At 44.3% G+C, this 18,033-nt stretch overlaps 1 protein-coding gene and 1 pseudogene across 1 annotated transcript in view; both read left to right on the top strand.

The window, feature by feature from the left end:
- Positions 1-18,033, top strand: part of REC114 (REC114 meiotic recombination protein) — a 175,889-nt gene that overhangs the window by 55,186 nt on the left and 102,670 nt on the right. The gene's annotated exons all lie outside the window — the stretch shown is intronic.
- Positions 1,277-2,889, top strand: LOC118670517 (annotated as a pseudogene).

Consider the following 18,033-nt stretch of genomic DNA (forward strand, 5'->3'; position numbering starts at 1 on the left):
ACAGCTGTAACAAATTGCCAGAAACTTAGTGGCTTAAAACAACCCAAACTTATTAGCTTACAGTTCTGGAGGTCAAAGTCTGAAATAGATCTTGTAGGGCTAAAATCAAGGTGTCAGCAGGGCTACATTCCTCTGGAGGCTCTAGGGGAGATTCTGTTTCTTGTCTATTCAAGCTTCTAGGGCTGCCTGAATTCTTGCCTTGTACCACCCTTTCATCTTCAAAGCCAGCAGTCACATTTCCTTCCCTCTTTTCCTTAGAACAGTGGTTCTCAACCTTGGCTGCACATTAGAAGCACCTGGGAATCTTTTTAAAATCTGGGCCTCGGAGGCCCAGAAATCAGGATTTTAAAAAGATTCCCAGGTGCTTCTAATGTGCAGCCAAGGTTGAGAACCATTGCCTTAGAACAGGGGTCCTCAAACTTTTTAAAAGGGGGCCAGTTCACTGTCCCTCAGACTGTTGGAGGGCCGGACTATAGTTTAAAAAAAAACTATGAACAAATTCCTATGCACACTGCACATATCTTATTTTGGAGTAAAAAAACAAAACGGAAACAAATACAATATTTGTATTTGCATGTGGCCCGTGGGCCGTAGTTTGAGGATCCCTGCCTTAGAAGGACCCTTGTTATTACACTGAGTGCACCTGGATAACCCAGGATATTCTTCCTATCATAGAATCCTTAACTTCATCACATCTGAACGGTCCCCTTTGCTGGGTAAGATAACAGATTTCACAGGTTCCAGGTGTTAGGACATGGTCATCTTTGGGGGAACCATTATTTTGCCTGCTTTGGCATCTTAACAATGTTAAATCTTACTATTCATGAACAAAGTATATATCTCTATATATTTATGTGTTCTTAAATTTCTGGCAATTTTCAGTGTGCAGACCTTTCACACTGAATAATTGCCATATTTATCCCTAAGTATTTTATATTCTTGATGTTTTTGTAAATTTTGACATTTTCAAATTCCAACTATTCTTTATTAATTTGTATAAATTTAATTCTTATTTATTGATCATGTATCCTGCAACCTTTCTAAAATCCATTTATTAGTTCTAGGAAAATCAATTAGATTTCCTACATAAATAATTATGTTGTCTATGAATTAAGACAAATTTACTTATGAGACTTTGAAACCAGGCCTTGAAGGCTACAGGGTGTTCATTTGGCCCAGAGGAGGAACGGGATCCCACGCAGAAGAGAGGACAGCATGTGTGTGAAGACATGGCCCTTAGGCAAGAACAAGGAGTTGTGGATGACAGCAAATTAAGATGGCACTAGTGAGACCAGAAAGGCCTAGCGTGCACAGCCCTCCAGGACCTGCTGTACCAGCGACAGGTGATGTGGTGGACGTGTACCAACGGGAGTTCTGGCACTGCGAACTGGTTGCACGCAGCTGAGCAGGAGAGCCTAAAGCACTCCGAGGAGCTGCTGGATGACATCAAGAGGGCATGTCAGAGAGGCAGGCGCTGCGAGACGGAGACGGCAATCACACCTGGGGCAGGCTCACCGAGGACCCATGACTGAAGCTGTGGAACATCTCTCATGAACATGTCCTGCACTTACCTACCGTCTTCCACCACCTGCCGCACCTGCTGGCCAAGGTAAGCAGCCTGCAGCCCACAGTGCACGTGGGCCAGGGCCGCACGGGAGTGTCACTGGTGGTGGGCATCCCCAGTGTGCCGTGCGAGGTACATTTGTATCTGACCAACACGCTGTACTCGCTCATCTCAGAGCTGAGCTCTCAGAAGGACTCGGTCATCGTGGTGCTGATTGCCAAGACTGACCCGCAGTACACCTTCGTGGTGATGGAAAACATAAAGGCCTTGTTTCCCACAGAGATCCATTCTGGGCTCCGGGAGGTCATCGCCCCTTCCCCACACTTCTACCCTGGCTTCTCCCGGCTCCGAGAGTCCTTTGGGGACCCTAAGGAGAGAGGTGAAGGACCAAACAGAACCTCGATTACTGCTTCCTCATGATGTAATAGCAGTCCAAAGGCATCTACTACGTACAGGTGGAGGACAACATAGTGGCCAAGCCCAACTACCCAAGCACTATGAACAACTTCTCTCTCCAGCAGCCTTCAGAGGACTGGATGATCATGGAATTCACCCAGCTGGGCTTCATTGGGAAGATGTTCAAGTCACTGGGCCTGAGCCTGATTATGGAGTTTATCCTCATGTTCCACCGGGACAAGCCCATCGACTGGTTCCTAAACCACATTCTGTGGGTGAAGGTCTGCAACCCTGAGAAGGATGCGAAGCACTGTAACCAGCAGAAGCACTGTAACCTCTGTATTCACTTCAAGCCAACCCCCTTCCAGCACGTAGGCACGCACTTCTCACTGGTGGGCAAGATTCGGAAACTGAAGGACAAGGACTTTGGGAAGCAGGCACTACAGAAGGAGCCCACAACAACGTCCCCCCCCCTCCCCCCAGCGCGGCCCTAGTGAGCACAAGCCTTAAAACATACCAGCACTTCACCCTGGAGAAGGCATACCTGTGTGAGGTTTCTTCTGGGCCTTCACGCCTGCTGCAGGGGACTTTATCCGCGTCCGCGTCTGCTTCTTCCAGCCACTGCGCCTTGAGCAGTTCTTCTTCGCAGGGGAAACATTGAGCACCCAGAGGACAAGCTCTTTAACATTTCTCTGGAGGTACTGCCCTTTGATAACCCCCAGTCAGACAAGGAGGCCCTGCAGAAGGGCTGCTCAACCACCCTCCGGAGCAGCTGCGATGGCTACCTCTGGATAGGTTCCTACAAAGGCGTGGCCGAGGGCGAGATGGACCCTGCCTTCGGTCCCCTGGAAGCACTGTGCCCCTCCATCCATACAGACTTGTCCGTGTGGGTCATTCTGAGTGAGATCTTCCTGAAAGAGGCAGAATAACAGAGGACTTCTGAGGACTGGCCTGAAGCCCAGGAGACAAGGGATGTCTTTCCTGCTGCCCCCGCAGGGCCAGATGTAGCCCAGCCTGAGAGGTTGTTCCTGGCACCCATCAGCAGCCTGGGGTTGCCACTGGCCGAGAGGCCCCAGGAGCTGGTGCTACCCACCCGCCCGGCTGCGGGAAGAGGTGGTGGTCACCACACTGTGACTGAGGCTGGCCTGTGCCACCCTGAACTGTTCGCAGGTGGGCTTGAGCCAGGCCATTTTAGAAGAGCTTTTTTTCCTGGGCGTCTGCTCTCTCCGGCACAAACACTGGAATGCATATACTACTTTATGTGCTGTGTTTTTTACTCTTGGATACATTTGATTTTTTTCACTGAAGTCCACATATATTTCTATAAGAGTGTGACTTGTAATAAAGAGTTAATGAAGAAGGGGAAAAAAGAGACACTTTTACTTCTTCCTTGCCAACCTGGCTGCTTTTTATTTATTTCTTTTTCTTGCCTGATTATAATGATTAGAACCTCCAATGCAATGTTAAATAGAACTGATGAGAGTGAACATCCTTGTATTGTTCATTATCTTAGAAAGCTTGACTTTTCACTGTTAAGTATGATGTTAACTGTAGGTTTTTTCATAGATGCTCTTCATTGACTTGAAGTAATTTTTATTCCTGGTTTGCTGAGTTTTAAATTGGGAAGGGATGTTGGAGTTTGTCAAATGTTTTTTAATATATTCTCTTATCTATGGAGATGATATATGTTTTCCATTTTTAGTTGACATGGTGAATCACATTGAGTTGAAAATACTTCTCAATCTCCCTTTTAATTTATTTATCCAAGTGGATTTTTTAAAAATTTCATTTGCCTTTATTTATTGAATTTTATTTATTTTATTGTTTAAAGTATTACAAATACTAGTACATATGTCTCCTTTTTTTTTCCCAATTGACCTTCCACCAGCCTCCCTTACCCGCTGGCACATGCCCTCAAACTGCACCCCTCTAGTGTTTTGCATCCATAGGTTATGCTTATATGCATGCATACAAGTCCTTTGGTTGATCTCTTACCTCCCCCCCCCCGCCAACCCTCAAGCCTTCCCACTGTAGTTTAACAGTCTGTTCGCTGCTTCTTTGCCTCTGTGTCTATTTTTATTCATATGTTTATAATGTTCTTTATATTCCACAAATGAGTGAGATCGTGTGGTATTTTTCTTTCACTGACTGGCTTATTTCACTTAGCATAATGCTCTCCAGTTCCATCCATGCTCTTGCAAATGGTAAGAATTCCTTCTTTTTTATAGCAGCGTAGTATTCCGTTGTGTAGATGTACAACGGTTTTCTAATCCACTCATCTGCTGATGGGCATTTAGGCTGTTTCCAAATCTTAGCTATTGTAAATTGTGCTGCTATGAACATAGGGGTGCATATGTCCTTTCTGATTGGTGTTTCTGTTCTCTTGGGATATATTCCCAGAAGTACTATTACTGGGTCAAATGGCAATTCCATTTTAAATTTCTTGAGGAAACTCCAAACTGTTTTCCACAGTGGCTGCATTCCCACCAGCAGTGAAGGAGGGTTCCTTTTTCTCCGCATCCTATCCAGCACTTGTCGTTTGTTGATTTGTTGATGATAGCCATTCTGACAGGTGTGAGATGGTACCTCACTGTGGTTTTGACTTGCATCTCTCAGATGATTAGTGACTTTGAGCATGTTTTCATATGTCTCTTGGCTTTCTGAATGTCCTTTTTCGAAAAGTGTCTATTTGGGTCATTTGCCCATTTTTTGATTGTTTGTCTTCCTTTTGTTAAGTTGTAGGAGTTCCCTGTAAATGTTGGAGATTAAACCCTTATCGGAGATAACATTGGCAAATATGTTCTCCCATGCAGTGGGTCTTCTTGTTGTTTTGTTGATGGTTTCTTTTGCTGTGCAGAAGCTTTATATTTTGATGTAGTCCCATTTGTTTATTTTCTCTTTAGTTTCCATTGCCCTAGGAGCTGTATCGTTAAATATATTGCTATGACAAATGTCTGCTAGTTTGCTGCCTATAGCTTCTAAGATTTTTATGGTTTCCCATCTTATTTGTAAGTCCTTTATCCATTTTGAGTTTGTTTTTGTGTATGGTGTAAGTTGGTGGTCTAGTTTCATTTTTTTGCAAGTATCTGTCCAGTTTTCCCAGCACCATTTATTGAAGAGACTGTCTTGACTGCATTGTATAGTCTTGCCTCCTTTGTCAAATATTAATTGAGCATAATGGCTTGTGTTGACTTCTGGGTTCTCTGTTCTGTTCCACTGGTTTATATGTCTGTTCTTGTGCCAGTACCAGGCAGTTTTGAGAACAGTGGCTTTGTAGTATAGCTTGATATCTGGTATTGTGATCCCTCCAACATTGTTCTTCTTTCTCAAGATTGCTATAGCTATTCAGGGTATTTTTTTTTATTCCAGATAAATTTTTGGAGAGTTTGTTCTAGGTCTTTGAAGTATGCTGTTGATATTTTAATGGGGATTGCATTGAATTTATAGATTGCTTTGGGTAGTATGGACATTTTAATGATGTTGATTCTACCAATCCATGAACATGGTATATTCTTCTATTTGTTCATGTCTTCTTCTATCTCTTTTTTCAGTGTCCTGAAATTTTTTGAGTACAGGTGCTTTATCTCCTTGGTTAAACTTATTCCTAGGTATCTTAATTTTTTTGTTGCAATAGTAAATGGGATTGCTTTTTAAATTTCTCTTTCTCTGATTTCATTATTGGTGTATAGAAAAGCCACAGACTTCTGGGTGTTAATTTTATATCCTGCTACATTGCCGAATTCATTTAAGTCTAGTAGTTTTTTGATGGAGTCTTCGCAGTTTTCCATGTACAATATCATGTCATCTGTGAATAAGGACAGTTTTACTTCTTCTTTTCCAGTTTGGATGCCTTTTACTTCTTCTTCTTATCTGACCACAATGGCTAGTATTTCCAGTACTATGTCAAACAGGAGTATTGAGAGTGGACATTCCTGTCTTGTTCCTGTTCTTAGTGGAAATGGTTTTAGATTTTGCCCATTGAGTATGATGTTGGCTGTGGGTTTGTCATATGTGGCTTTTATTATGTTGAGGTATGATCCTTCTATTCCCACCTTGCTGATGGTTTTTATCAAGAAAGGTTGTTGGATTTTTTTCAAGTGCTTTTTCTGCAATAATGGATATGATTATATGGTTTCTATCTCTCAATTTGTTTATATGGTGCATTATGTTTATTGATTTACGAATATTGTACCATCCTTGATCCCCCGAATAAATCCCACTTGGTCATGGAGTATGATCTTTCTAATGTAATGCTGGATTCAATTTGCTAGAATTTTGTTGAGGATTTTGGCGTCTATGTTCATGAGGGATTTTCTGTAGTTCTCTTTCTTTGTATTGTCTTTATCTGGTTTTGGGATTAGGATAATGCTGGCTTTGTAGAAAGAGCTTGGAAGTGCTCCTTCCTCTTGAATTTTTTGGAATAGTCTAAGGAAGATAGGTTTTATTCCTCTTTGAATGTTTTATAAAACTCCCCTGTGAAGCCGTGTGGTCCAGGGCTCTTGTTTGTTGGAAGATTTTTGATTACTGCTTCAATTTCCTCCATAGTTATCAGCCTATTCAAATTTTTTGATTCCTCCTGGTTGAGTTTTGAAAAGTCGTATTTTTTCTAGGAATATGTCCATTTCTTCTAGGTTGACCAGATTGTTGGAGTAGAGTTGCTCATAGTATTTTTTTTATGATTCTTCGTATTTCTGTGGGGTCTGTTGTTATTTCACCTCTTTCATTTCTGATTTTATTTGGGTCCTCTCTCTTTGCTTCTTGGTGACCTGCCTAGAGGGTCATCAATTTTGTTTATCCTTTCAAAGAACCAGCTCTTGGTTTCATTGATCTTTTGTATTGTTTTTTTTGGTCTCCATGTCATTTATTTCCGCTCTGATCTTTATTTTTTCCTTCCTTCTGCTCACTCTGAGCTTTTCTTGTTCCTTTCTTTCTAATTCTTCAAGTTGCAGAGTTAGATGTTTTATTATCAGTTTTTCGTGTTTTTTAAGGTAGGCCTGTAATGCTATGAACTTCCCTCTCAGGACTGCTTCCAACTCTGTCCCAAACATTTTGGATTGTTGTGTTTTCATTATTGTTTGTTTCCAGGATATGTTTTATTTCTTCTTTGATCTCTTTGGTATCCCACTCATTGTTTAATAGTATGCTATTCAGCCTCCAAGTGTTTGACCTTTTGTGATTGTTTTTACTGTAGTTGATTTCTAATTTTATGCCACTGTGATCTGAGAAGATGCTTGATATGATTTCAATTTTCTTGAATTTGGAGAGACTTTTCCTGTGTCCCAATATGTGGTCTATCTTTGAAAATGTCCTATGTGCACTTGAGAAGATTGTATATTCTGTAGTGTTGGGGTGGAATGTTCTAAAGATGCCGATTAAGTCCATCTGATCTAGTGAGTCGTTTAGTATTGATGTTTCTTTGCTAATTTTTTGTTTAGAGGATTTATCCAGTGATGTTAATGGGGTATTAAAGTTGCCTACTATGCCTGTGTTGCTGTCAATCTAACCCCTGATATCTTTCAGAAGTTTTTTTATGTATTTGTGTGCTCCTGCATTGGGTACATTAATGTTTACCAGAGTTATATCCTCTTGTTGTATTGATCCCTTTAGAATTATGAAGTGACCTTGCTTGTCTCTTATTATAGTCTTCACTTTGAGGTCTATTTTGTCAGATATAAGTATTGCTACCCCAGCTTTTTTTTTCATTTTCATTTGCCTGATAGATATTTTTCCATCCCTTCACTTTCAGTCTGTGTGAGTCCCTTGTTCTGAGGAGGGTCTCCTGTAGACAGCATATATATAGGTCATGTTTTCTTATCCATTCAGTCACTTGATGTCTTTTGTTTGGAGCATTTAATCCATTGATGTTTAAAGTTATTAAGATAGGTACTTGTTTGTAGCCATTTCTGTGCTTTATGCCTGTGTTCCTTCCTTTCTGTTTCTTCTTTTTATAGTATTCCCTTTAGCATTTCTTGCATTGCTGGCTTGGTAGTGATAAACTCCCTTAGCCTTTTTTTTCTGCAAAGCTCCTGATTTCCCCATCAATTTTGATTGATAGTCTTTCTGGATATAGTATTCTTGGATTCAGTCCTTTGCTTTGCCATCACTTTGTATACCTCCTTCCATTTCCTTCTAGCTTTATGTGTTTCTGTTGAGAAATCATTTGATAATCTGGTAGGGGATCCTTTGTAGGTATCTCTCTCTCTCTCTCTCTCTCTCTCTCTCTCTGCCTTTAAGGTTCTCTCTTTGTCTTTAACATTTGCCATTGTAATTATGATGTGTCTTGGTGTGGGTCTTTTGGGATTCATCTTGCTTGGGACTCTCTATGTGTGTAACTTTTTTCATCCCCATATCAGGGACGTTTTCTGTCATTATTTCTTCAAATAGATTTTCTAATCCTTGCTGCTTTTCTTTGCCTTCTGGCAGCCCTATTATACATATATTACTTCGTTTTGCATTGTCCCAAACCTCCCTTAGGCTCTCCTCCTGCTTTTAATATTTTTCTCCAGTTAGTGTTTAGATTGGGCTTGTCTCTCTATCTTATCTTCTAACTCACTAATTTGGTCCTCTTTTTCTTCTAGTCTACTGTTGAAACCTTCCATGGTGTTTTTGATTGTAGTTATATCACATTTTATTTCTTCCTGATTTTTGCATAGGTTGTTGATTTTTCTCGTCCATCCGGTGTATGAACTGTATGACCATTACTCTGAATTCTTAATCTGTTTCATGCTTCCGTTTCACTTATTTCTTTTCTTGGCGATTTCTCATTTTCTTTCCTCTGGGGATTGTTTTGTTGTCTCCCCATTCTTACTATCACCAGAATTTTCAAATGTCGAGTTGCAGGGGCCTGCGCCATGTGCAGTGGGAGCTTCGCACCCCCCAGTGTCACTGAGGAGCTCCAACACCACAACGTGTGGCTGCCGTGGATTGGTGGGAGCCATGCTCACCCAGGATCAGAGTCACAGGCGCTTAGTGTGGCATCGTGTACGCATCTAGAATTCTAGAATCAGGGACCTTGCTTGCGCTGTGCTAAAATAGAGACCTCACTGGTGTGTGACAAAAACTCACAGTCCCCTAGCATATGTCAGGGGTCAGAGACCTCCTGTGTCCGTGTCGAGATTTGAGTATCAGAGTCTCTTGCTTGGTGCAGCCTTGCGCCAAGAATCAGGGTCCCTGTTTGTGCATGCACCAAGAATTGGGGTCACTGCTCTTAGTGTGAATGCACTAGGAATCAGAGATCCCAGGTGCATACAATGAGAAACAGATTGAAGTCACTGGTGCTCAGTGCTGCCTCTCACGTGGAGAATCAGGGTCCCCGGACTGCTTGGGGGGCCGGGTTTCACAGTCGCACTGTGTTGGCAGGAGGTCCACTCCTGCCCTGCGGAAAACAGACTTCTGTGTGCACTTGCCCTGAATCAAAGGTGGCACTGCCGCCCTGTGTGGGCGTGGGTTCTGGTCACGTGGGTGTTCACTGCGGGAAACAAACTCCCCGTGTCTGTGCACCGAGGCTCAAATTCAGCGCAGACCTCCAGTGTGGGCACAGGATCTGGTCATCGGAAACAAACTCCCTGAGTTCGCATGCTCAGGCTCAAATTCAGCTTCCCAAGTTTGCATACCCAGGCTCAAATTCAGCACAGCCTCCCTGCGTGGGCATGGGGTCTGGTCACAGGAGACAAGCTCCCCGAGTTCGCTCACCCAGGATCAAATTCAGCGAAGCCTCCCTGAGTGCACCCGGGGTCTGGTCGCGGGAAACAAACTTCCTGTGTCCACACACCCAGGCTCAAATTCAGGTAGAGCCACCGCTGCTGTGTGTGAGCAGGAGGCCTGTTATTGCGGAGAGGGTCTGGCAGTTCTTATGCCACTGCCACGGGGCGGGCGGGGAGGGGGATTAGCTCTGTGACTCACAGAAATCGTGGCCGGGGTGCCTGGGGTCTTGGTGTCCATGGATCTGCAGCTGTGGTTGCAGGTCTTTTACCCAAGTGGCTATAGGGTCCTGGTTTGCGACTGAGACCAGATTGGGTAGTGGCAAGGCTAGGATCCTAGTCTCAAGCAGTTCTGTTCTTCAAGATGGCATGGTCTCTGTGCCGGCGGTGTCCTCCCTGGAGTGTTTGTGGTGGCAGCAGGGTTTCACCGTCTAAGACTGCCAGTTTGGCAGCCCCTTGGAAGACCTGCAGGATCTAACTGTCCCTAGCTCTCACTCACACACACCACTCACGTCCACACACTCTTCTATCGCTCCCTCACTCTCTCACACACTCTTCCTCCCTACTTTCTTGCCGGTCGCTATCTTGGATCCCCAAGTGGATTTTTAAAATTTAAAATATTGAGGATTTTTTTTCAGAGAACTTACTGTTATTGATTTCTAATTAAACTTGTGCTCAGGGAACATACTTTTAAATTTACTAAGACTTGCTTTATGGCTCAGAATTTGGTCTGTCTTGATAAGTACTGTGTGTATACTTGAGGAGAATGTGTACTTTGTTGATACTGGGTGGAGTCTTTTATAAAATGTCAGTCAGGTCATGTTCATTGACAGTGTTGTTCAAGTCTAATATAATATAGACTTGCTGGTTTCCTTGTATTTCTTTATATATATATATATATATATATATATATATATATATATATATAATTTTTTTTTTATTATTAGTTAAGGTATTACAAATGTGTCCTCATCCCCCCCATTAACCCCCAACCTCCCCCCCACACACAAACTCATGCTCCCATCCCCCCGTTGTCCATGTCCATTGGTTTGGCTTATATACATGTATACAAGTCCTTCGGTTGATCTCTTCCCCTTACCCCCACCCTCCCCTACTTTCCTTCTGGGGATTGATAGCCTGATCGCTGTTTCTCAGTCTTTGGATCTGTCCCTTTTCATCAGTCTATGTTGTTCTCTATAATCCACAAATGAGTGAGATCATGTGGTATTTATCTTTCTCTGACTGGCTTATTTCACTTAGCATAATGCTCTCCAGTTCCATCCATGCTGTTGCAAAAGGCAAGAGTTCCTTTTTTTTTACCGCAGCATAGTATTCCATTGTGTATATGTACCACAGTTTTCTAATCCACTCATCTGCTGATGGGCACTTAGGCTGTTTCCAAATCTTAGCTATGGTGAATTGTGCTGCTATGAACATAGGGGTGCATATATCCTTTCTGATTGGCGTTTCTGGTTTCTTGGGATATATTCCTAGTAGTGGGATCACTGGGTCAAATGGGAGTTCCATTTTTAGTCTTCTGAGGTAGCTCCATACTGTTCTCCACAGTGGCTGCACCAGTCTGCATTCCCACCAGCAGTGCAGAAGGGTTCCTTTTTCTCCACATCCTCTCCAACACTTGTTGTTTGTTGATTTGTTGATGATAGCCATTCTGACAGGTGTGAGATGATAACGCATTGTCGTTTTGATTTGCATCTCTCGTATAATTAGTGACTTTGAGCAGGTTTTCATATGTCTTTCGGCCTTCTGTATGTCCTCTTTCGAAAAGTGTCTATCTAGATCCGTTGCCCATTTTTTTTATTGGATTGTTTATCTTCCTTTTGTTAAGTTTCATGAGATCCCTGTAAATGTTGGAAATTAAACCCTTATCGGTGGTATCATTGGCAAATATGTTCTCCCATGTAGTGGGTCTTCTTGTTGTTTTGTTGATGGTTTCCTTTGCTGTGCAAAAGCTTTTTATTTTGATGTAGTCCCATTTGTTTATTTTCTCTTTAGTTTCCATTGCCCTAGGAGCATTATCAGAGAAGAAATTTCTTTGGCATATGTTTGCGATTTCGCTGCCTGTGGATTCCTCTAGTATTTTTATGGTTTCCCGTCTTACGTTTAAGTCTTTTATCCATTTTGAGTTTATTTTTGTGTATGGTGTGAGTTGGTGATCTAGTTTCATCCTTTTGCATGTATCTGTCCAATTTTCCCAACACCATTTATTGAAAAGACTGTCTTGACTCCATTGTAATTTTTTTTTTTAATATATTTTATTGATTTTTCACAGAGAGGAAGGGAGAGAGATAGAAAGTTAGAAACATCGATGCGAGAGAAACATCGATCAGTTGCCTCCTGCACATCTCCCACTGGGGATGTGCCCGCAACCCAGGTACATGCCCTTGACCGGAATCGAACCCGGGACCTTTCAGTCCACAGGCCGACGCTCTATCCACTGAGCCAAACCGGTTTCGGCTCCTTGTATTTCTTTTATCATTTTGTTATAATGTACCCCGCGAATCACAGAAGGACACCTCAAGAAGTCTAATTGAAGAGTCACATTTATTGCAATCCAGGACTATGAGAGGCCATTCCCCAAATCTCATAGTCCCGGATTGCAATAAATGTGACTCTTTAATTCGACTTCTTGAGGTGCCCTTCTGTGATTCGCGGGATACATTACAACATTTGGAGGCCCCCCAGCAAGATGCAGACCCTTAGGGGTGCTGTTTCGGATGCAAAGGGAGGCTGAACCTCCCCTGAACCGTTTGTGGAGACTGAGGGGTCTCTCTAGGGGGTGCGCACCCTGAGAAGTTCCAGGGCCCCAGAGAACTCCCCTTCGGATCCAGCTAGCGGACAGGGGACGTTGACCCGTCCCTAAAAAATTCATCGAAGTCACCTGAAAAACCTCTAGAGGTGAGTTCTGGGACCAGTCACTGGTGGTGGACTCAAAAGAGGGCTGGACACAGCGGAACCTTGGAATTCGACCGCCCAACACGACGGCGTCTGGGGGTCCTGGTCTGGGCAACCTTAGGTTGCATTTGTCTGGTTTGTTTTGTCTTTGTTCTTTGTTGTCTTTGTCTTTGTCAAAATGGGTCAGGGATTGTGTGAATGGATTACTGATGTAGTTTATCAAGGATCTCTAAGGGACATGTCCTGTATCTGGAGGAATGGCTTCTAGACAGTATTCACCGTCTCTGTGTCTTCCGGAGGGAAGTCAAAACTAAGAGAAGCGTTCCTAGGCAGTTTTCTATTGCCTCTGTTCAGGGACTTGTTCTGTATCTCTGCACAATTGAAACTGATTTGTTGATATTTGTGGTGTAAATGTGGCATGCGCCAGTGTAAAAGTGTTTTTAGGTTTGTTTCTGTTTTGTTTTGTTTTCTTAAAAAACCTTCTAAACATCTCCTGAGTTTCCGTGGTGATTCAAAGTTTTTAATAGGGAATGTTATCTGTCTTTATTGTTGAAATATGTCTTTGTTGTTTAAAATTGTTTAGCTAGTGAAATTTCTGTTTGTGTCTCTTAAAAAATATGAATGTATTGCTAATCTGAGGAATGTTAACTATTTACATGTCACCTAAAAATTAAGGCTAAGAGTTCTAACTGGAAAGTATGCCTTTGGTGTGAGGGAGGAAGGTAAAGAGAAATACTTAATGGAAGGTCTGAGGCATGGTTATGCATTTTTGAAGGACATAGAAAGAAGGTTTGAAGGCTAATTTGAAAGTGTGAAATTTGTGAAGGTTGTGTATGTGATGAGAAGGAAAAGAGAAATGTTGAAAGAAAGTTGAATGGATGATAGGCCAGTAAGCTGGAACAAGTGAAATAGGGAAACTGAGCAGAAATCCTATCTTCCCTAAACCAAGGACACTTGGGAGGAAATGCTTTGCATTTGCCTCCCTAAACAAAGGTTAAATCGTTTATGTCAATCTGATTAGTGTCATTTGCTGTCCACACCCAAGGACAAATGAAGTTAGAAAATAAGCCTTGTTTTGATTAGTTCTTTTGTTCAGGTATTTCTTAAGGAGGAGGCAACCCGGTCCCTCGTTGCAACATGAGTAATAGCTCCTCCTCAAACTTGACTGTCTTAGAATATATGTTAAGGAATTTTAAAATTGCTCAAAACCTTGCTGCCTTGGGTCCGGTTCTGCGTGTGTAAGAAGGGACAGAGTAAGGTTTAGTAGCAGGAGTGAAGAGGCAAGCAGGGCAGGAGCAGACCAGAAGAAGCTGGCAAGGCCATCCAAACCACCCAGCCGCTATTGGCCAGAGCCGCCTGAGGCAGACCTCCTCGGACTGGCAACAGCTGACTCTGACTAGGACAGACTGGGCTCTTTCCAACTGGGCCCCCATGAGCCGATGGTCGAAATGAAAATCAGGGGCCGGACTGTGAACTTTATGGTTGATACAGGGGCAGAGTACTTGGTAGTTACTCAGAAGGTAGCTCCCCACTCAGGACAGGAAGTAACCATTATTGGACCTACCGGGACCACAGCTGCAGACTGTTCTGCTGCCCCCGCCGATGTCAGTTAGGCGGCCACCAGGTGGTTCATGAATTCCTGTATTTGCCAGTTGGCCTGGTCCCTCTAATGGGCAGAGACCTTTTAGCCAAAATGGAAGCAGAAACCACTTTTGCCCCAGATGGCTCAGCATAGCCTTGGCTAGGTGAAGAGACCTCCCCAATGATCCTGTCCTTAGCAGTGCTGAGGAAGGAAGAATGGAGACTTTATACCCCCCAGCCAAAGGCCCCCACATCTGTTCCTGTCAGTCCCCCATCAGGGGACTTAGGCGGTGTTCCTGATATCTGCTCAAGATCCCAAGACTGTAAAAGTACTTGTTCACTGAAAGGGTGTAAGTGTGGATGTTTATTTGATGTTTGTATGTCTAGTTAGGTATAATTATTTGTTCATGTAAGTGTGGATGTTTATTTGATGTTTGTATGTCTACTTAGGTATAATTATTTGTTCATGTAAGTGTGGAAGTCTGCAAGAAAAAAAAAATGTTTGATTTAAGGCTGAGTGCTCTGACCGATAGCAAAACGCCCTGAGCGGCCGCTGGGTTCTTTTCCCAAGGGCGCTTGCTCTCTGTCAGAGGTGGAATCGGCCCGCCTAACTAGTAAAAATTTTTGTCTATGTTTGTGTACTAGGGACTTTGATTTGCTCTGTGATATTTCTGTGTTGGGTTGAAATTTTGTAATTCTAGAGTAGATTTAAAGGTATTTGTGGCTTTTCTTGTCTGATTAAGACATTCCTCAGGGAAGAGAGAATTTATGGGCCCTTCCCCCTGCCTGTGCTGAATTGAGGATCTTTCAGGAGACCCTCCAGGCTTTTAGTAAAATTTCCCTGCACACCCTTGTCATCCTCTGCCTTCTTTCCAAGCCGACTAAGAGTCATTTTCCTCCACAGGAATTGTCTTCCTCTAACTCACAATGGGAAATAATACAGGGCTTGCTGGTTAAAGGAAGACAATGGGCCCTGGAATCTGTAAAGGTGGGTGGGAATGAAGCTGGTCAAATGTACTGAAAGGGTTCAGTACCTGTTGCTGCTAGCAGAGGAGGGGCTGATATCCCCTTCCAGTGCACTCTCTTGGGAGAGGCCTGATTGCTGCTGTCACAGGGGACTGGTACGATGGCAGGGGCCTGGTACCCAACTCACTGCCACAGGAGCTCTTTTTAATGAAAATGCCTTTCCCCTGTGGTGGGAGCACCTCCACTGTCACCTGGGAACCTGCGCCTATCCGGCTCCCATCTCCCACGCCCTCTGGCCCTCTGCTCACCCGTTGTAATTGCCTCTCAGCCCCCGAGGGGTTATTTTGAGTAGGTGGTGAGGAGGGAAATTTCCCTGTGCCTCCTTGTGCCTCCCTGTGCCCCAATAAGACCCAAGAACCCCAGGGGACAAGGCCTCCTTGGCCTCCTTGGACACTTTTCACTGTGTTCTGTTAGGGGTTTGGGGGTGGGGGGAGGGCTTAAAAGGCAGCAAGCAGTTAGAAAAAGAAACTCCAAAAATTAGAAGGATTTGAAGGAATGAATCAGTCACAGCTGGTAGAGGTAGCCCAGAAAGTCTTTAACAATAGGGACACACTGGAGGAGAAGCAGGAAAAGAGAATGACTAAGGCAGTGGTAGCTGCATTAAGAGAAACGGGCACCAAGACAAAAGGAGAAGGGGAATGGAAAAAGGGAAAGAAAAGGCCGGCAGCAAACTAGGAAGGAATTAGTATGCCTATTATAGGAAGTAGGGGCAGAGAGAAATTCTGGAAGAGAGAATATCCTGGTAGGTTAACAAAGGAAAGCCGAAGGCTGAGGGAAAACCCAGGCTCTGAAGGAATTACACTCAGGGAAGGGGATGAATAGGGCCAGGACTCCTTTTCCTTGAATCCCTTAGAGCCCAGAATAATAATTTTTATAAATAGGACCCTCAGTTAGTTTCCTGGTGTATTCTGGAGCAGCCTATTCAGTCTTGACAGAGCCAACGGGACCCATAACATCTAAGAAGACATCGGTCCAGCGAGCCACCGGACAAACTGCCTTTTTCCTTGGACATCAAAGAGGACTGTGGACCTTGGAAAGAACATGGTAACACGTTCGTTTCTGGTCATGCCAGTTTGCTCGTACCCCTTACTTGGATGTGATCTCTTACAGAAACTACAAGCCACCATATCCTTCGAGGGGGACTGAGCACTCTCAGATGAATATCTCTTGCAGGAAAGGGCCAAGGTTACTCTGCTTACTTGGGGAAATTACATCTCTTTCCCATGGTTTGGGCAGAAAACAACCCCCCCGGGGTTAGCAAGTCATCAAGCTCCTGTAGTAGTCCAAATTGCAAGCCACGGCCACTCCAGCTCGGGTTCGGGAATTTTTAGGGGCAGTTGGATACTGCCGCCTGTGGATACTGGGGTTCGCGGAGATTGCTGAACCTCTGAGCTCAAGTTCTGGGGAGGCGCAGCCGTTAAACTGGACTGAAGTGGAGCAACAGGCCTTTGAGAAAGAAGGCTCTCGTCTCAGCACCTGCCCGAGCCTTGCCAGACGTCAGGAAGCCCTTCCACCTCTAGTGAGTGAGGTAAGGGGCAAAGGGGTTCTCACCCAGACTCCAGGGTCCTTGGAAGAGACCTGTGGCCTATCTGTCTAAGAGAAGGAGGCAGATAAGCTGACTTCGGTCCAGGAACTAGCCCTGACAACACCCCATGCTGTGGAAGCCCTCCTTCGAGGTGCTCTGGAGAGATGGATTTCAAACACCAGCGTCACTCAGTACCAAGCTGCCAAGGAAGCCGCCCCAAAACCAGTGGGGCCTTTACAAGAGGAGGAATTGACAGAACAGAAGCAAGCTACCAGAGGACCAAATGGTTGGTGGACTCTACCAAATGGCAGACTGTTGGTCCCAGAGGCTCTAGGTCGGACTTTAGTTGCCCAGTTACACCAGGCTACCCACATAGGTGTCACTAAGACTTACGAACTTTTGTGAGGCAGGTCACAGGTAAATGCTAAGCAAGGTAAGAGGGCCCCCCTGGGAATTCAGGCCCAGGGAAACTCCCCAGGTAGCATTGGGAGGTGGATTTCACAGAGATTAAGCCACCGGCATCAGGGTCTGAGTACCTGCTAGTTTTTATAGACTCTTTCTCGGGATGGGTTGAAGTCTAGCCCACCAAGGACAGAAACTGCCTTGATAATGGTCAAGAAATTACTCCAGGAGATTATACCTAGATTGGGGCTATCAGCAGTTATAGGATCAGATAACAGCCCCGACTTTGTAGCCAAGGTATCTCAAAGTCATAAATTGGAAACTCCATTGTGCTTACCGGCCACAGATTCAGGGCAGGTATGAACAGGACTCTAAAAGGATTTTAACTAAATTTATCCCAGAAACCGGTGAAAACTGGACCAACCTCCTGCCCTTTGCCTACTTACAGGCCAGGTGTACCCCCAACTGGGAGGGGTTCTCTCCTTTTGAAATCATGTTTGGTAGACCTCCCCCGATCCTACCCGAAGTTAGAGGAGGAATTAAAAGTTAAAAGTCATAACCGTTCCTTGCTCAAGTCCTTGCAGGCTCTGCAGTATACCCAGAGAGCCACCCATAAGCTTGTTCAAGATGCCCTGCCAGTGCCCACCTCGGACCCTGTACATCCTTTCCAGCCTGGGGACTCCGTGTGGGTAAAGAAGTTCATGACCCAAGGACTCACCCCAACTTGGAAAGGACTATACACTGTCACCCTGCTGACGGCATCCAGAACTGGCTACACCACTCCCAGCTCCTGCACCAGGAAACAGCCTTGATCCCGGCAGCCAGCTGCCTCACCCGTGAGATTCCTAGCCTGGGATCCACGCAAGCCAGGAGGAGGCTCGACGTCTGCAAGAGTGGAACTGGACTTCAGTGAGGACAGTACTGAT

Source organism: Myotis myotis, unplaced genomic scaffold, assembly GCF_014108235.1.
Source record: "Myotis myotis isolate mMyoMyo1 unplaced genomic scaffold, mMyoMyo1.p scaffold_m19_p_1, whole genome shotgun sequence".
In the NCBI taxonomy this organism is placed as follows: domain Eukaryota; kingdom Metazoa; phylum Chordata; class Mammalia; order Chiroptera; family Vespertilionidae; genus Myotis; species Myotis myotis.